Genomic DNA, 20,841 nt, shown 5'->3' on the forward strand with positions numbered 1-20,841 from the left:
GGTGCCGCGTGGTGTTGTCCACAAACAGAACCGTGGACGCATGGCGCGTGAGACACCTGTCTGGAATGAATTCCCGACGCACGATGACAATATTGCTTCCAGTGTCTCGTAAGACCGAAATGAGTCGTCCGTAGACCTGACCGGTGGCGACAGGCATGCTTGCGGTTAGACTTCCAGTCTGGAGCTTGCACTTTTCACGCACTGCACGCGTGAGAGCCAGTTTGCCTTTGACGCCATCGTTCTTTCGGGGTCCTTGGGAGCGGCGTTTTGCAAAAATGCATGCCGAGACCTGATTCTTATTGGGGTGTTTAGACCGGCAGTTTTCAGTTTTGTGTCCTTGTTTTCCGCAGTTATCACAGCGGACATTCCGTACTGCGATCCTGCAGTCTGGGGCACAGTGCCCCGTTTTTCCGCATAAAAAGCAGTTAAGACCTTTCTTGGACGGAAGGTCTACTTGCGACTCTTTCTTTTCGTCTCGGGCCTTTCCCAAGTTTTTGAGATCCTGTGCTTCGAGGAAACGATCGCAAGCTTCGGCCATTTCTTTGGTCGAATTACAGTCTCTTTCCTTAATGAAAATGGCCAGCTGGGATGAGCAGCACTTGGAGAATTGCTCCGCGATCATCTTGTCGCGCAATGCTTCGAATGTCTTGGAAACCCCAGACGTTTCGAGCCATCGGTCGAAATAACCGGAAAGTCGCGTCGCGAACTGAGTTCCGGTTTCGCTGTCCTCAGCTTTCGCCTGGCGGAATTTGTCATTGTACCCTTAAGGGGTAAAACGAAACCGCTGAAGGAGCGCCAGCTTGACTTTTTGGTAGTCGAGAGAATCTTCTGGCGTCATCCTCCCGATGACGGAGAGCGCGTCTCCGGTGAGGCATGTGCTCAATCCGACGGCCCATTTATCCTCTGGCCATTTTTGAGCTGCAGCGACCCTCTCGAACCGTAGGAGGTAGGCGTCCAGGTCGTCTCTGCGCGCATCAAATGGGGGGATAAAGTTATGCGGGCTCGTCGACATGACAGGCACGGGGTTAGGTTGGGCTGCCACGGAGACCTCAGCTTGTGGGTTGTTTTGTGCGCCCTCCTGTAGCCTTAAACTGAGTCTCAGGCTCTCCTGCTTAGCGCGTTCCAACTCTGCTGCGGCCTTCAGAGCTTCCCGTTCTGCCGCCCTTTCATCGCGCAACCGGTCTTGCTCCGATTTAACCCATTCTCGCAGTTCGGCATCGCGGAGTCCCAGCTCCTTTCCGCTGGCCACTAACTTTTCCACTTCCATGTCGGTTCTCTGTCTCCACGCCTCTTGGACAAGCCTCGTGACCTCTTCGAAATGTTATTGAAGAGGTCCTGTCGCGGACGCCAATTGTGATGAACTCGGGGTTCGGTGGTGGGAACCACGAGACGAGCACACGGAGTCAATGACGACAGAGGCCACAACACGAAGGGGAAACGTAGGAGCGATGTATTATGCGGCAAAAACAGCTCAAATGGGTCATGGGCAAAACGGGAAGAAACCAAAACTTTACAAACGCGGCAAACGCAAATGAGAAAGGAGAACAACAACAAGCGGGATTCAGTCCTGCACCTCCTAACAGTCCCGCGCAAGTCTCAGTTCAGCGAGGGTAGCGAACGCCCAACATACGCGTGCAATCTGGACTGGGCTCACATGGATTGTCGCAGTCACACTAGCCGAGGGTCGCAGACGTGCTGGTTCCGTTTGGCTGGCCCCACGTCACTCGAACCACACGTGGCCCGATCCGGTGGCGCAGCCCTGCAGGAACATGAGGCGGCCCGGCGCGGTAGCACGGACCTCTCGCCCGGAGGCCCAAGAGAGGCAGGCAGGTGCAGTGGCTCCGACGGGTGGTCTTCTCGAACCGATGGCAGCCCCGCCTGATTGACGACCAGACTCCCCGGCGCAAGGCACGGGTGCCCGGTGTGGTAGCGGGTACGAGCGGCCGGCGCTACGGCACGGCCCCCGTAATGCGGCGTTCACTGGCGACGTCCCGGCGCGGTAGCACGGGCGCCGTCGGGTGGGTGTAGATCACGTTCGGTGCTGTCCAAGCACACACCGAGCTTATGCCGACCGATGGTGGTCCCCGTCGCGTTCCATCCGCTCACGCGCTCCCGCACCGGGGCATTATTGTCCTCTAATTGCAAGCATACCCCTTCGGGGATTGCTGGCACCATTACAATAACTGTAAACCTTTAGACGTGTGACAATTAAGCAACATTTAGCCGGAATTAGGAAAGCGTTTGCCGCAGAATTTAGAGGCTTGCATCCATAAAAGCTTCCTTAGCTAACTACATAGTGACATAAGCCTCTAAGTCTCCAGCCGCTAATAAAAAAGTGTTAGCCTATAAATTTATAATTCGAGCGCACCATTAAATTCTATTCCGCTGGTTCCAATATGACTTATGACGCGTTATTTATACACTCATGATTTACCTAGCTACATCTACAACACAGACTGAATAACGATGATGAGGTTCATCGGCCAGTTATATGAAAGTTTTAGTTCAATAACGTTAGGTACCTAATGTACCAACAATACGGGAAAAGTACGATTAAAGGCAGCTACAGACAGATTAACGCTCAAATTCAGGTTGCAACTTTGGATACTGTGCGTCGGCCAAGCTTGCGAATGAACGTCGACCGAAAGAGGTATAAGTTCGGAGAATTCTTCCTCTGTGGCCCTTCCCTGCCATGGTCAAGTGAAAAATCTGGCTTCTCTGAAAACGGCCTTCTCAGCGTGGAAAGAACTTTCGCGGCCCCCGTTCCTGCGGGCGCAGTCAGAAATATGGTGGCATCTGCGAACAACCGCATTCCTTCTCCTGCGGAGCTCACTTTGAAATTATTCATTGAGAAAGGGGGAGAGCGACCCAAGCTGGACTGAAGGAGGCAGGGAAAGGAAGTTCTGGGAAGCGTTGAAAAGGTAGAGGGGACCTCGACCGGCCGGGGAGGTGCGGCGTGAGTGCCGCGCGCGTCGATGCTGTAGCCCCGTCGTGCGAAGGGACGTTTTCGTGGAAAAGAGGGTCAGGCGTTCCGTGCTGTGTTAGTATTCGTGCGCGCAGCAATAATAGTGGCAGAAAATTTTGTCTGAGTACTGATAACAGATATAGTTTTTTTGGATGAAGAAAACAAAACGTTAAGCGATGTTGTATTTGCCAAATAAAATCATGACCAGAAAACAAGTTAGAAAAAGGTCGAAAGATGGGCACGTATCCCGCACTATTTGCTAGCGCGATCGACCTGCTTATACCAGGATGTACTCAGTCAGCCACATCTCGTCTCCTTGCTCATGTGCGCGGGCATGGCACGTGTTGCCTAATGTTGGAAATTTACGACTCGAGTGCAATGTGTTCGTGTTGATGGTGGGACGCCAAGCAAATGTGCCGCTATTCGCTGTCGGAAATTTCGGTGTTTACGGTGACAGTGTTACGATTAATTCAACATCAACTCGAAGTCATGCGAAATTGGATACCTGCGATACCACGACAGGAATTTCATCGTACGCAAAACACCAGGGTGAGTGATCTTACGAACTGAAGAGGCTGTATTGTGCGAGAAATGCAGGACTTTTTTTGGTGTTCAAGAATACGTTTCCAAGCTACCCTGCACCACATGGGCATTGCACTGTGCACAGAAGTGAAGATTTCGCCGCGGTGATGAGACAAATATAATTATTTTTTCGCGAACTGAGAAAACGTACAAGGAACTAATTGAACGGACTTGGAAAACGGTTTTTTATTATTGCATTATGTGTGACCGTCTTCATTGTTTAATTAAGAGTGCATTTACATACTTGTAACTTCGTGCATTGAGTACTGAGTGAAATGAATGACTTCTGAGTGTTCTATTTTCTGTGGACTACCCAGCACCTGTAGGAATATGTGTCTCGGTGGGCGTTCGTGGAAAATGTGCCTCGTAGTGTGGCTGTCGAGCGAATGACGTAAGCGTGAGCCATAGTGTTGGAATGCGTGTGCTGTGTGTTTCGATCGGCGTATGTGAACAACAGTTTACTGGCCGCGAAGTAGCGCAGATAGTAGCCCTTTATGTAATGAATGGGATGAATAAACCTCTTGGTTTTGCTTTTCTTGTTTGCCTTGTTTAAGCCTTTTGTGAATGAAAACTGGCGACGTGTTTGCAGTCGCAACCTTGCACTCCCCCTATATCGCTGAAGTGTTCATGGAGCATATATTACAGAATGCAGATAGCCACACAACCTAAGTGCCACCGGAGAAGTTCTAGAGATCCACAAGGCTATATGCCGGCATGGCAGCGTGTTAATAATTTCCCAGAGGCTGCTGCTGTCGCTGAGTTTCAAGTAGTGGCGATTCCCTTCTGGCTGCAACCCATGCAAAAATATCGTATGGTCGGCTATTGAAAATACTTCTTATGGTTGTCTTTAGCTATTTGGCCCAATTATCTTTAGACATTTCTATGGCTGTCTTTAGCCATTTTTATGGATATTCCTATGGGTGTCTTTAGCTTCTTCAATAGCTATAGCGATATCGAAAGAAGACCTAAAGAAAGCCATAGAACCGGCTATAGAAGAAGCTAAAGACACCCTTAGAAATGTCGATACGAATAGCTAAAGACAACCATAGAACCGGCTATAGAAGAAGCTAAAAACACCCATAGGAATGTCGATACGAATATCTAAAGATAACCACAAAACGGGCTATAGAAGAACCTAAAGACACCCATACGAATGTCGATACGAATAGCTAAAGACAACCATAGAACCGGCTATAGAAGAACCTAAAGACACCCATAGGAATGTCGATACGAATATCTAAAGACAACCACAGAACTGGCTATAGAAGAAGCTGAAGACACCCATAGGAATGGCGATACGATTCGCTAAAGACACCCATAGAAACGTCTAAAGAATAATGGGCCAAATAGCTAAAGCCGACCATAAAAAGGATTTTCTATAGCCGACCATACAACATTTTTGTATGGGAACTTATGGAACCACCACACAGCCGATGCTACAAACCATCACCGCTCCCCTTGCTACTTTAGCGCCTGCGTCGAATAAAGGCTGGCACCGATAGCTAAAAATTGTGGCAGTGTTAACGGCAGCCTGTGTTTTTTGCTCTGAAGTAAAAAATGGTATAGTTCCTTTTAAAGAAACCAAAAACGCGCGACAACTTGCCTAAAACAGGGGTGCCTCAGCCGAAGTCATCCAGCACAGACGCATTTCCGACATTCTGGGAGCAGTAAGGATTTGAAGAGGGTTACATGAAGGGAAAAAGTAAACAACATAATCATCCAGCCTCTCATCTAACGACGACGATGGTCGAACGCTAAGCCTAAGTTTCTTTATGCGAAATAGAACAGGAAAGGGTCAAAGTTAAAGACGCTGCGCTGGTAAGACCGAACTGCGTGCTGGCCAAATTCAAACCTCAACTAGACAAAGTTTTAATTCCGGAGGTAGCCAAGGAAGCCTACACGAGAAACCTTTGCGGTGAACCATAATCGCCATTGGACGCAGGAGTGCATGATTTTTTTAGCACAGGTGACAGCTTGTCAAATTCGGCCGCCGCATAAATTGTGAAACTTAGGGCAGGTTTTTGGCACCCTCCTCTTTCTCGTCCTCTGGCATTCTTTTTTGATAAACCATTTACCAACTAGATTGCAACCATTGCAAGTCTTTTAAAGCAATTCTTTTCCGCGAGAATCATTACCGTTCTGCTTTCATGCAATATTTATTTTGTAAACGATTCTCAATGGCAGTAGTAAGGGTATTTGTGTGAAATGAAACATGGTTCTACCGAAATAATGAAGTTACGGGGCCTCGTACATAATAATTTTTGTTTTAGGGGCGAAGCACCATGAGTCCGAGGCTTTTGCGGCATCTGGCGTCCGTACGCATGGAACAGCACCGTGTAAATCGGGACATCTGTGACCAAAGTGTTCACAAAACGAAAACAAGACAAATTTAAGGTTCAAAAAATGTTAGAGACAGATAGATGCACCCCAGCATGCAAATCAAAAGATCAGTGAACAAAATGTTCAAAAAAGATTAACAAGAGCAAAATAGAAGGTTCAGAAAAGGTTAGAGAGAGAGAGATTGAGATAGAGAGAGAGGGAGAAAGAGAGTGCTTCTGAAGAGCCGTGCTGCACAAGCGCGAGGAGCATTGAATTGGATTGAACTGGATTTGAGTTTGGATTGGATTCGATTGAATCAAAATGTATTGAAATGGAATAAACTGAATTTTATTCCATCGGGTTGTATTGTAAATCGTTTTAGCAGCAGTAACCACTCTCACGGGTGATTTACGATAAGAACTAACCCCATTGCTTCGCGCACTCGTCGTAATTCAATTCGTGGAAATGCGCGAAGTTTTTTGGTTTATATTTTAGAAAGCACACCCTTACAACTGTGTCTTTCACTTGTGCACGACGCCGTTTAGTGTTCAACTGCCAATGGCGAGCGCCGCACCATGGCTGGATTATCTGCCCACACCGGCTTTGTAGGACCCGGTGTTTGCAGCCGTGTACGAGATTGACGAGTTTGATAATACCTGCAATGTATTCCTCGATGCGACAAACAGCATGCAGCTACAAAAAATTGCACGAGGTTAAGGAGTTGCAATTCCAGCTTGAATTTCATCTTGGCCAATTGCGCAATGTCTGCTAATCGTAATTACTTAGTATGGGCGTAAAGAAGACGCTTGGCATATCCTGGAAAGGTCGCCTGTACGGATAAGGTTTACTGATCCGTGAACTTCCTTGTGGTTATGCACGCTTTGGCAGCTGCAGCGCAGTAGAACGACAGAAAGGCTAGACCAACTACGGTGCTGTGACCGCAACTGGCATTCTACTGAGGAGCGGTTCGCCACGTGCGGCGCTGTTCGCTGAAACGACAGTGGTGCCATACAACGGCCACCCGATCCCTATTCACGCAAAACAATTTTGGTGCATTAGGGAAGTAGTTGTGTAGACCGGGCGTGAATTTGAAGGCGAAGAAAAAAACCTGTTGTTTGGGCTTGCAAAATAGATGCGCGTGGGTGTTTCAGACATGTTGAGAAAGGCAGAGCTGCTACAGGCTATACTCGCTATTTGGCCTGACGATGATGAAGTGTCGGAGTGCATTGAGCTGATCAACGACACCGGGACAGCTAAGCGCCAGGCTGCAGAAGCAGAACGCCTGCCAGAGCAAAGCAAGCGAGTATAGGAGCTCGAGCTGCAGATGCACGAACTGGAACACGAGGAAAGAAGGTGAGAGCACCAACTTAGACAAGACGAAAAGATGCGTGAGTACGGCCAGGGCAGTTCACAGGGCAGTTCCCGTCCATCGACACAGGGCAGTTTACGTCCATTGAGTGCGAAAATGTTTCGTAGTTAGCTTCGGAGATTTCGCATAGTGTTCAGGTGGTGCATATACGCGGGAGGTGACGGGACCGACTACCGACCTGAACGTGAAGGTGTAGCGAGATAGCGACGTTTCGCAGGAGTATGGGAACGAAGGGGCTACCCCGCACCGGGCACCTTAATTAATGTTGGTGATGGTATTGCGACACCGCAGACCCCAAGCCACTAAACATAAGTTGTAACCGCGCCCGACGATGTTTTTATAGGTGGAGGGTAAAAAAACCACAAATGGTGGACGTCGGAGCCGTGGTCAAGCTCCTGTCTGTTTATCAGGCATGGAGCTCCAAGACCGCTTCAGCTATCAGGGCTAGGCTTCAGAAAAAAGTACCCCTGTACCTTGCTTTATAGTAGAGCATTTGGTATTTTCAAAACCCCTGTCCAAAAATGACCGGTCTGTGAAGAAGGCCGCACCAAAGTTCTTTTTCCACGTCTACGAAACAACATTCTTCCAAAACCTGCAAACTATCACTGTTTAGTGGTCGTTCAATCAGTTCATTAACCAAAACCAATCTCTTCCCAGTCGGTATTCCTCGTCTCCAAGTTCCCCAAAAGTGTCCTTGGGAATTGTTTCGCGGAAAAACACTAAAAACAGGTCAAGTGTTTTTTGAAGTCAAGGCCCAACAGCAAGCCACAAATCTGCCCCAAACCCACATGACAGATTTGAACATCAGTGCCACATCCCATCGCAGCCTCTTCAGCACTCAGGATAGGGATATCTGAGCGAGATCTGCCAAACGAAACGAAAGAAGACTACTATGCTCACGGGCGCGTGCCCGCATAACTGCCTGCTCTTCTGCCGAACGAATCATCCGTGGCCTACCCATAGACCTGCGCAGTTGAACTCAGGCCACCACCACCAACACCACCACCACCATCATCATCATCACATCATCGCCGTCGTCGTCGTCGTGATCGTCCTCGTCATCATCATGGGCTTTACAAGGTGGGCTTTACTGTTAAAAAATTCTTTGCTACGCCACTACCAGGCCACCATCTTTTTTGGCACCATCAAATGTCCACACACACACACACGCGCACGCGCGACTATTTTCGCACAAGGAGACAATAGCTTCGCAATGTACAAAACGTAGTTGGCCTGCTTCACTTTTCATGTCCCTGTAGTTTTCACGACGTTTTAGCTGTAACACGGAATCACTAGTAGTGCCAATATTCAAAAACTGTCAGGCGTCGGCATCAGCCTTGTGCTGTCAAGCGCAGCAGGTTGCGCTTTGAGCGATTGCTTCCTCCCCACCTTCCACCTGCTAACAGACCGGCTATAAGGAAGTTATGGTTATAAAGAAGGACTCACTGAATATAGGAAAACTCCGGTGATAGCAACTTGCTAATGACACTTCAGCGACAGGTGACAGCGACTGGGGAAGCGAGCAGGGCCTCATTCACTGAGAAATTAAACAATTTATTGAGGTCAGGAAGATAAAAAATTGTGTTGTGTTGGGGCTTATACTAGTTGAACCATGATAAACAAACAATGCATACCCGTTTCGTTGTGCCATATCGGAAAATAGGAAAAAAATGCAGTTACGGTTACACCATGGCTTACCTTCTCTACTCGTGAAGTGACTCCTTGTTAAGGAGCCAATCACAGTTCCCTCTCGTCTGCACAACATGTCGGTATAAAGCGGGCTCGCAAAGGGCCAGATAAAGCTACAACATCGGCGCCATGATGAAACTCATCCCGAAACTGAACGGGAGATGTCTAATCTCTGATACGACCAACAAGATGGTGGAACGCTCAGTAAACAACGTGGGCAAGTGGCGCAGGTAGAAGTAGCCCCGTTTAAAGTAAACTTGGTATTTGTAAACTGTTTGCGCTGTTTCACACGAGTCTAAACTGCCGATGTCTGTCTCGCGTAGCTTGTAATATCAGTTCGCAAACATAGAACCTCTGACGTTACGATATAATTCACCGAAAGCTTTACATGAGCATTAACTACATAAACACGTCTATCGAAGGAACTTCGAGTAGTCTGAACTTAAATCTAACAGCCATTTAGTCGTCAAGCGCAAAAATAACTGGTGAGAAGCCGAGTGGCCGAATTTCACCATCACGAAGCTCGACTGCGTTCCACTTTGCTCCAATAAAAATGCTGTTAACGTTGTTTCGTAAGTGGATATGCTCCCCTTTGGTTTACTGCAGAACGGCGAACAGTAAGTCAGTGGTTTAAGCCCTGGGTTGATTTGAATTGGCGTCTTCATGGGATGTTGTGGCCGTTACTACACCAGGGTGGCCAATCCTGCTCTGGTGAGGGAGTGCATTACCGGCAATCGTCGCCGGGGTCAGGCCGCACCCCAAACCCTTTTGTGCAATTCCATCAATACGCGGATTTTTTTTTTAATCCGGTGGGAATTGTCCGGCACCGGAACTCGAACCACGGTCCTTCTGCACGTGAGGCGGGTGTTCTACCTCTACGCCATCGCTGCATCCTCCTATACCTATAAGGAAGGGTGTCAGACAAGGAGACAGAATCTCTCCAATGTTATTCACAGCATGCTTACAAGAAGTATTCAGAACGTTGGATTGGGAACAGGTCGGAGTAAGTGTTAATGGAGAATACCTCAGTAACCTCAGATTTGCTGATGACGTTGCCTTGCTATGTACTCGGGGGACGAATTGCAAAGCATGCTTTCCGCACTGGGCGAACAGAGTAGAACCGTGGGCCTGAAAATGAATATGCAGAAAACTAAAGTAATCTTCAATAACCTCGGGACAGCCAAGCAGTTTGAGATAGGTGGCGAGGCAGTGGAAGTGGTAAGCGAATATATCTACTTAGGCCAAGTTGCGACCCCAGATCCCAACCATGAGGCACAGATAATTAGAAGGATCAGAATGGGGTGGGGTGCATATGGCAGACATTCTCAGATAATGAATAGCAGCCGACCATTGTCGCTAAAGAAAGTGTATGACAGCTGCATCTTACCGGTACTCACCTACGGGGCAGAAACTTGGAGGCTCACTAAGAGAGTTTAACTTAAATTGAAAACGACTCAACGGGCAATGGAGCGGAAAATGATAGGTGTAACATTAAATGACAAGGAGAGAGCAGAGTGGGTGTGGGAGCAAACTGGTGTTAAAGACATATTAGTAGAAATTAAGAAGAAGAAATGGGCGTGGGCAGGGCATGTAATGCGAAGGCAAGATAACCGCTGGTCATTAAGGGTAACAGAGTGGATCCCTAGAGAAGGCAAGCGTTGCAGGGGGCGGCAGAAAGTTAGATGGGCAGATGAGATCAAGAAGTTTGCGGGGATAAATTGGTCACAGTTGCACAGGACCGAGGTAATTGGAGAATAATAGGAGAGGCCTTTGCCCTGCAGTGGGCGTAGATAGGCTGGTGATGATAATGATGATGATAATGATGATGATGATGATTAGAATTTATGAAAACAGATCAGAGGGCTTGGTTACAAATCCGAAGCGGCTGTTATGCATCAGTTTCCTTCTGCGTGCGCTTTCGCGTCGAACCCACCGCGGTGGCTCAGTGGCTAAGGCGTTGTGCTGCTGAGCACGAGGTCGCGGGTTCGATTCCCGGCCGCGGCGGCTGCTTTTCTGATGGAGGCGAAAAGCAAAAACGCCCGTGCGTACGAGATTTCGGCGCACGTTCAAGATCCCCCGGTGGTCAAAATTAATCCGGAGCCCTCCACTACGGCGCTCCTCATCGCCTGCGTTGCGTCGGCGCATTAAACCCTACAATCAATCAATCTTTCGCGTCGATACTGTAGTTACTGTGAGATTTTCAGTAGAATATTTAGCCACTGTTTTGAGAAAAACACAAATAATTTGAGGGAGATGATGTTCCCCGTAACACGTTATCGTGAAGTGTTTAGTTCTGGTCCTGGGCAGGATGTGTTATACAGTGTGAAAAAAAAATGGCAGTCCCAGCATCCGTGAACACTTTTTTTTCAAGTTACATACAGGAACGCTGCCAGTTAAAACATGTATGGAGACGGGGCTGTTTATTGGTTGGTCTAGCATGTGTACGCTGTGTGCGAAAGCCGAAACAGTGGAACATGTTTTCGCGGAGTGCTGGGATGCCGTATTTTTTTGGGACGTCTTACAGAGAACGTTAAAGAAAGACCTGCCTATTTTAGCACATGGCATTTGGTTCCTTCCGGTTGAGCGCGAAGATGAAGTCCCGTATGATTTGATAATGGCGCTAGGGTTGCCTGCCATTTGGAGGTCCAGAATGGCTGTGCGACATGGGGACCCGAATGCGCTCACTGTAAGCAAGTATTGTGCTCAAAATTTCAGGAAGTTGTATGAAGTGTACAAGTTACAGGACCCCGAACTTGAATGGCTTCCGGTTTTGGAAGAGCTGTGTGCTTTTGATGTTTATTTTAAGTCCTTCCGTCTGCCAAAGTTTGGCAGGTGGTGTTTAATTTATCTGTGACTTGTATTACGTTTGTTCAAAAGGTAATAAACAAAGAAAGTGTCGATACTGTAGTGAGTAACGCATCTGACTTCCATGCAGGCTGGCCGTAACGTTGGGCTGGCCCGGCGGCTGCAAGTTCGAATCGCACCTTGGGCACTTTTTTTTGCTTGAACGGTTTTGTGCCATGCGATACCAAAAGGCATGATTCCAAAGAGAATTCGGCAAAATAAAGTAAACTATAGCAGGGAAACTGTCAACAAATTTTTCAAACAGCTAGTAGATCTGAGTTATGCTACAATGGTTGCCAGACAACTGAAGTGGTCGAAACACCGGTCATGTGGATAGAAAAGTGTTTATAAAAAGGAATAAAGAATACATTATTTATTTTAAATATCGGGTTTGCACTTGTACAGAACAATACATACAAAGATTAACTTTTGGATGTTCTTACTGTGACGTTACTGCTAGTTACGCTGCCGACCGACTATGTGCGCATGGCCGCTTGCGATGCGCATCAAAACGCGAATCTTAAAGACGTCTCCTAAATTCCAGAACCAATGGATTGTGAAAATATTTCGATTTTATGTTAATAATAGGCCGTTCCAGCAGACATACATAAGAAACTTTACAAAACAAAACAATATTAAGCAAAGACAAATTCATTTCACCGCCCCTTTAAGGCCAAATTTTGATTCTACCGTTAAATCGTGTGGTTCGTGACGTCTTATATTAGGTATCCAGGGCAAGTCTTTAAGTGAACATTAGTAGGTCGACTAGGGCAGCCGTGTGCGGCTGAAAGCCTTGTTTACTGCCAATCCTCACAGGTGGTGGCCAATACCACTCACGACCACTGTCAACACTCGCAACGTTTTTGACAAGATTTGCACCTTTGTGGTTCTGCCATGCCCGGAGACTTGTGCATGACTTCTTGTGGACGCTTGGACGGTCATTTTGATTCTTCTTGCGGTGGATGTTGAGCAGAATCCAGTGCCTGATATAGACGATCTCATAAAAATGATGAACACTATACTTGCTTTCCAGCAAGTATTGAAAACAAAAATCGAAAATTTAGCTACTGCTCACGATAAGCTTGAATCTACGGTTAACGCTCGAATGGTAGATGTTATGGCAGCGATAACAGAACAGAAAGTAGAGATCAAGGCACTGCCGGCCAAAGTTACAGCGTTGAAAGGTAATCTTCAACTACATCAAAGCCGTCTGGACGATTTAGATTATCGAAGTAGACGCCGCAATCTCTTTATTTTTGTTTTTCCCGAACCGGATCATGAACATGCTGCAGAACTAAGAAAACATAATCGAGGAATGGATAGGGCATAAATTCGGAGTGATTGTTAACTCTGTGGAAAGAGTACATAGGGTTTGGAAAGAAATCCTCGATAAAGTACGACCGGTAATAATTAATTTTTTAGACTGCAACGAGAAGCTTTAAGTTTTAAAGAACTGTCACAAACTAAAAGGAACAACAATCTCGGTAAACCATGACTTCTGCAAGGCCACTCTATTAAAGCGCAGCAAACTCTGATCTCATTGCAGTGATTTTAATGCGCAAGGTCGCAAAGTATGGCTTGATTACGATAAGCTTAGTGTGAACGACGATATATACGAAGATGATGAGCAGAAGGGTTGTCTGAAATGTATCCGCCCGCAATGTAACCGCGATGAATTACTCAATCACAAACAATTGCCAGTTGTTCTCCTTAATTCTTGGAGTATTGTCAATAAAGTTCACGAGCTTGAAGAAATCATATTGACCTATGATCCCCAAATCATAGCAATTACAGAGACCTGGCTTACTGCGGACATTTTAGATTCTGAAATAGTTCCCCGAACTCATAAAATGGTTAGACGTCATCGAGGCTGCCAAGGAGGAGGCATTGCTTTGGTAGTCAAACAGGAAATCACTTGCGTAACTATGAACGAAATAATCGACAATGAAAGTGTATGGTGTCAAATTGATTTTCGTGGGCTCTCGGCTCTTGTAGCTGTAGTCTACCGGGCCCCTTCTTCGCCTTACTCGTTTTTGGAAATTATTCAGTCTTACATGCACCAGAAGTACAAACGTAATCACAAAATCATATTAGCCGGGGGACTTCAACCTACCATCGATTGATTGGCACACTCTTCACCCAGGTTCAACAGACGTAGCGAACTGTAACTTGTTGCTTGAATTGATGCTGAACTTTATTCTCGTTCAACTTGTTAAAGAGGCTACCAGAGTTGCCCAAAGCACTGAAAGCTGTGGGGATCTTAATCGAGACTAGTCCCAATTACGCGGGCACGTATCCCACGATCTATCTCCCCGAGGGGCGAGGTTGACACCCTCGGGGAGATAGATGTGAGGGGCACACCCCCGTGCCCCTCACACCCTCTCCCTGTAAGGGGCACGGGTTGACCAATGCGCGCCGGTCCGTGGGCCACGTTGGGCGTGACGTAGTGGCCCCGGCGCCCAAGGGCTCGCGGCGGCGGGCACGCGCTTCGGTCGGACCCAGGAGAGACTGGCTGGGTGCCGACTCCGACAGCAGGGCTGCCAACTCTAGGGAAATTTCCCTAGATCGAGGGAATTTTAGTTGTCTCTAGGGAAAAAGGGAAATTTGTCAAAATCTAGGGAAATGTTTGCGTCCACATGGACTTATGCCTTCAGTCGTGTAATAGTGCCCTTTGTTAAGTTTAACATTTATTATTTTTTATGTACCTATGCCTTTCAGTTTCCCGATGAAGCGCAGATACATATTTCCCATTAATGTGCATCGAGCGATGCTATCACTCCTACGTTCGACACTGCTGGTTTAAATAGCAAAAGAACATGATTGATGAAGTTCATAAACTTGCTCGCTCGAATATCTCGTGCACTGCGCATCGTCTGTGCTCGTTCCTATTATCCTTCTTTCATATATACCTGCTGCTATTACAAGTGCTCTGTGTCGTAGTACAAGATTATTGTGTTTTGCATTGAATTGCGGTGTTCTTGAATATGTTATTTTTATATTTTAACACGTCTTCGGCTTATATACAAGGCGCTGTAACACGTAGTGCTTCATGGAATGCCGTATCGTTGTGTGTGCACCGAGCGATTGCTTTTACTTTCTAGGTAATTTTTTAGGTGTTATTCAGTAATACCTGTCCCCCCCGTAATGACCCTCTATTGCTTTTGTGGTTTGATGAAATAAAATATTTAAATGCAATACACATTGGGCTCTAACATTTTTTTCACCTTCTCTCCGTAACTTCAAAAACGGTTGAATTCATAATTATGCCTTAAAAGTAAATTCGGCAGTCATATCGCATACTAGAACCCAATATCCGCGGGAAAACATGTGATAACCACATTCAGCAAAAATCTAGGGAAATCTAGGGAATTTTTTATCTGAGCTAGGGCAAAAGTGGCTTCGCAGGTTGGCAGCCCTGTCCGACAAGTACTTCGTGCTCGCACGCTGCTCGCTCGCTTCGGCCTGAGCGACCGCCGTTTTCTCACTTCCATGAGGTCGGCGAATGTACCGAGAGTTCTATTTGCTCAGTCAGTCTGGTGGTCGGTTCCGGTCCTAGCCGGGCCCATCACCCTCAGCGCTTTGGCGGCTTACGCCACTGCACCAACAGCTGCCGATTACCCTACCTGCGCGTCGGGCTCTGAGGCTTGAAGCGTACGGTCGGCGGCTACCCCCCTCTCTGCCCCAGGGCTAGGAGCGTAATACCAGGGCTGGTTGCTGTACCGTGGATTACTCGGAATTAAACCAAGTTCTGAGGAGCTACTTCGTCTTCGCGGAGTGACTTGGCACGCGTGGCGAGGGCCGCCGCGGCTGTTTACGGCTTGGCTCGCTCGAGCCCATGGTGGGCACCTTGGCAGGCTGCACTGCATTGCACAGGTCAGGTCCACAAAGTGTACTAGATCTTCTATTCGTTGGAAACTTTCCAGATTACACTAAAGTCAGTGTTTATGATGAAATCTCTGATCACAAGAAGGTTTTACATACCTCGAATTTCTGCCGTGTCAAAAAGAATTGTGCGAGCAAGAGTGCCTTTAACTTTTCTGCTGCGGATGACGAAGCTATTATACATACACTTCATTTGTGCTTCGGTGACTTTGAGGCAAGAGGGACGTATCAAGTCTGTAAAATACGTATAAAAACATTACTGAATCATGTCTCGATAAATGTTACCAAAATTTCATAAAAAGAAACGGTGAAACCCCTGGATAACACGTGACGTAATACAATTGAAAAGAACAATATGAAGAAAACGTAAAGCAGCGCGTTAAGATAACCATGCCATATCTTCCCTTTCAGTAACACAGAAGCACAAAATACGAACCGCTCGAGATTATTTTTTTGGAACGACACTTGTTAGCTTCATGGGAAACGCACCGCATAAGTTTTGGGGATACTTGTCCGGAAACAAAAAGTCTGTTGAGCAGCCTCACATTGACGGCTGCGCGGTTACTGATCCTTAAGCAATTGCTAATGAGCTAAACAAAACATTTCACAGTGTGTTTAGTCAACCGTGTGTAACCGACAATCCGATAGAACCATCACCTCTCTCGCCTAACGTAATGCCGAATATAGATTTAAATGTCAATGGTATTTGCCTTCTTCTTCTAAAACTTGATACAAAGAAGTCTTCTGGCCCTGATGGTACCCCCAATGCCTTTTTGAAGCGTTATACCGACATGATTTCGCATTACGTATATATTTTGTTCGATAAATCTTTGGACGACGGATGCCTACCGCGTGATTGGTTGCGTGGAAAAATTGTCCCAGTACACAAGGATGGAAGCAAACTGTTGTCTTCGAACTTCAGGCCAATATCATTAATCATTAGTTGTTGTAAACTACTTCAGCACATCCTCTCCAGCCAGATAACTTTGTTCTTCGAATCAAAAAACATATTAGGCAGCTTCCAGTATGGGGTTAGAAAAAAGATATCAACGACGACCCAGCTCGTGTCAGTCATACACGACTTCGCTAATGCTATCAATGATAGAAAACAAATAGACGCAATATTTTTGGACCTATCGAATGCCTTTGATAGGGTACCGCACTCTCTACTGATAAGAAAAATGCAGCGTGAAGGGATTGCTTCCCGCCTTGTGGACTGGATTTCTGCGTTTCTGAAAAACAGAACGCAGTTTCTAGAAATTAGCAGCTGTCAATCACAAAACCTTGATGTATTGTCAGGAGTGCCTCAAGGGTCCGTCTTAGGGCCACTCTTGTTCTTGATCTATGTAAATGATATTTGTGACGATATTGACGCCGGAGTGACTGTGAAAATATTTGTAGATGACCGTGCTATTTATACAACTGTCAGTAGCCCCTTGCATCAATCATTGCTTAACGAAAACTTATGTAATAATGCTGGCTGGTGTGAGAGGTGGCAGATGGTTATCAACTGCTCAAAAACTTTCGCTCTTACAATAACACACAAGAAAACCCCTCTTGAATATAAATACCATGTCCGTGACCAAAGTATTGAATTTGTGAATAGCGTAAAATAGTTTGGATTGACTATTAACAAAAAACTTAGCTGGGACGCTCGCATCGACAACGTTTGCGCCAAGGCATACAAGAAGCTAAGCTTCTTAAGAAGCAAGTTGGGATCTTGTGATTGGAAAGTGAAACTTGCAGGCTTTAAAACCCTAGTTCGACCACTGCTGGAATACGCATCCGTTGAGTGGGACCCATACTTAGAGAAAGCCGTAGATAAAGTTGGAAGGATTCAGTGGCTAAGTGACCGGTTTGATTTTTCAGATTTTAGGCGCCTCTCCTCCGTTTCTGAAATGTTAAATAAATGTGGGCTTGAACCACTCGAATTTAGGCGAAGAATTGCAAAGTTAACCTTCTTTTATAAACTATACAACAACGAATCCGGTTTAAATAAATAATTGTATTTTCTGGCACCTCCCCAGCTCTCAGCAATGTTAAATCACTCAAAAACTGTAAGACCATATGCAGCTAAAAAACAAGATCAAGTACTCTTTTTTTTGTACGAACCGTTGACGACTGCAATTCACTGCCTTGCGACCGCGTGCATGATCCGACGTCTTCTAGTTTTGACCTCTGTATTAAGAACCTGATGTATCCTTCTCCTGCTAGGATGATGAAAAACCATCCGCAGTTTTTCCTGAAATGAAAAAAAAATAAAAATAAATAAATAAAAAAATGTTGCAAGTGGTGCGTTGATTTGCAAGGATCCTAAAGCGGGACGTGCACCGTGGAGAAACGCTAGAAAGCTGTTTTTATAACTCTGCATAGGAGACGGAAGCAGATACATACTCATGTCTTCTTTGGAGGCCATCCTGGCTCTTTCAGGCGTTTTTGGAGGTTTCCAATGTGTTTCCCCTCAAATTCAAGCAAAAAAAATGAAGGTTACGTAATTTAAACTTACAATTTTCCGCGTTCGCCGCTTTGTTTTTTGTTGCCATTTAACGTTTGCAGGATGACGAGTTCACCATTGTCATTGTGCGTACATTGACTTTCTGACAAAAAAGGGCAGCAGTTTTATTGAGTTAAGCTTCTATTTCTAAATAACGTTCTAAGGTATTAGTTTTTATTTCAATTTTTGGTAATATTTCACCCAATCTTTGAAAGTAAAATTTTTGAAACTCACTGTGTTCCGCTTGGACTCCTTTTGTTCTTGTGTGCATTATGATGTTGTGGGCTGAACACGGAGAGTTGGACTATAAAAATCTTGCTTCGGGCCCAGTCGATTTATCAATCGCTGGAAGCCAACTTCTCCGTGTTAATGTCCAGCAACGATGGTTTTCAACGATCGCACTTTCTGCTTCTTAATGGGAGGCGACATCCTCAATGCGGTACCGGCAGGCTGCACCGTTATTCTAATGTGATATGACTAAGCGGCTTGTTGAGGGAAACGCCACCGTTCCGAAAACACCGCACATACATTTTTATTCTCCTCAGGATTTAACGGCAAACGATAGGTCGCCATTGCGCTGGCTATGGCCCACAGTCCCTAACTTAAAACAGGTAGCTTCAGTGAGTCAAAATCAGCCATTGGAAATTTTCTCTGCAGGCAACTTTATTTGTGTTTGAAGGCAGAGAACACTCGCTCCCAGTCATACTGCGCTACCTGGAAACAGATCAGCCCACGAAGCCGCTCCAGCTTCGGTCTCCCGAGAGCTCGAAGGCGACGCCAATGACAGTCGTGCAAGTGACACTATAAGTGACAGGTTGCACCCATGTAACCGTGCAGGTAACAGTTTTCTCCTGCAAGTAACAGGTTGCACAGATACAGGGACATTATCGCCAAAATATTTTTGGAGCGTACCGACTTTCAACCTTCACATCCATCTGTAACCCTGCTCTTGAAGCCTATCTATCGACAGCTTCGGAGCCGCTCCTTCGCCATCGCAGAAGAGCTGTTCTTATTTGCCGTATGTTCGCCGTTGGCAAACAAAATACCCACAAAATTCTTAGCACTCGCGAGCACGTGCCTGAAGGTGACCGCCGGGTTCCCGGCTCGCGCAGTGGCTTTAGCGAAGCAGGAAAACAATTGCGGCGCTGTCGTCCAGGGCTACCGCGCGTATCATGCTTGGCATAAGGAACACGACGATATCGATGCATATGACGATGACTACTACTAGAGCAGTGCAAAGGAATCACAGATCAGGCACATCAACAATTTCAAACTTATGCACATGTGGGGTGATGCGTCATCAGTGCTCAAGTATAAAAAAATGTTACAGCTTCGCTATGGGGCTAGCCTTGCGCGATTAAGCGCAAGCTTCGCCAGTTGAGCTGGTGGAATCTGCAATGCTGAGGATGAATTGCTTCCACCATTCGCCGCGAAGGAGACGACGACGTCTCCAATGCATATGACGACGATTATTAGCACCGCAAGTATACAATTAAACAGTGACACTGAAACATAACTCAGTGTGCAGCAATGCTCACCTACAACAGGTCGGCCACTCAAGTCTTCCGTTCCGCGTGAGTGCAAGCTTCCCTAAATTTTTTCCTTACATCTACTTAGACGCATGAGCCCATTTTTCTGCCCTTCACGCATTGCTATCCCACATCTTATGTCCCAGGGTTGCCAGAAGCGGCCGAGCTAACACGCGTATTATAGTTGCAAAAGACGTCTTTGGAAAACGTGGCACGAATAATGTGGCGAATTACAAAAAAAGTGGCAGTACCACTAATGCATATACTCTTGAACAAAATTATTTAATTTTAATTAGAGAAGAAACTTACTAAAATAATTCTGAAGTAGAGGCGATAGTAAACTTTCGCGCAACAAACTGTACGAAACTATGTACGAGAGAACGTACAGCATTGCTATCGAAGTATCCTATAGGTATCCTCAACCCTGTTCAATGCACATTTTTCAGTTGCGGTTATTACGCCGGTGCAATATCCACTTACTTTTCATAGCACAACGTCTTGTGTTTCAAAGCTAAACTACACCGAGTCATCGTTGCATATGGCCGACTCACGGGGAAAATAGTAAGCGTCAACGTCGGCTTAAAAATACGAGTTTTGCGTTGGAAACCTGCGATAGCCACGCGATCGATTGAAATTCTTTGCAGTAGACATCCAAAACTATTAGGCCATGTACGTGCAGGATGCCGCTCAATAGGGGTGTCTTCTTTTCCCTTTCTGTAGCAGGATTTCGTGAAGTTGTTGTGTTAGAACACCCTATCGACGTCGGCGCTGCTGATGGGCATGTGGCCAATAACGGCGGATGCAGCTGTTTTTTCCTTGAAACAGCTTTCACCAATACATATGTGACATATAGTGCGTGTACCCAGACTGTGTTCCAAGTTCTTGACGGAGAAGCCCTTAGTGGACGTGGCGAGAATTAGAGTAGCAATATTTCCACAAAACGCCAATGAGCCCTAAAACACGAAAATATACTAAAAAAATCTTAGCAGAGACCTGGAACACACTCAGGGGTTTGACAGACCTCTTAAAAAGGCAAAAACTCAGTAGCAGAATCTAAGCAAAATAAAAAAATTTGGAAGCTCCTACGAGGAGCCCGTAAAAGAGATTCGAAACAGATATGTGGGCAGCGACCCACAGGTGCGACTGAAGGATTACGAGGGACCTCCGA

General features: G+C 46.3%; 1 pseudogene; it reads left to right on the forward strand.

Annotated features, from left to right (window-relative positions):
* Window positions 1-12,873: 12,873 nt before the first annotated feature.
* Window positions 12,874-18,951, forward strand: LOC144148266 (uncharacterized; annotated as a pseudogene).
* The last annotated feature ends 1,890 nt before the right edge of the window (window positions 18,952-20,841 follow it).

This window comes from Haemaphysalis longicornis, unplaced genomic scaffold (genome assembly GCF_048455015.1).
Source record: "Haemaphysalis longicornis isolate Haplotype H1 unplaced genomic scaffold, Haemaphysalis longicornis Haplotype H1 scaffold_8, whole genome shotgun sequence".
In the NCBI taxonomy this organism is placed as follows: Eukaryota; Metazoa; Arthropoda; class Arachnida; order Ixodida; family Ixodidae; genus Haemaphysalis; species Haemaphysalis longicornis.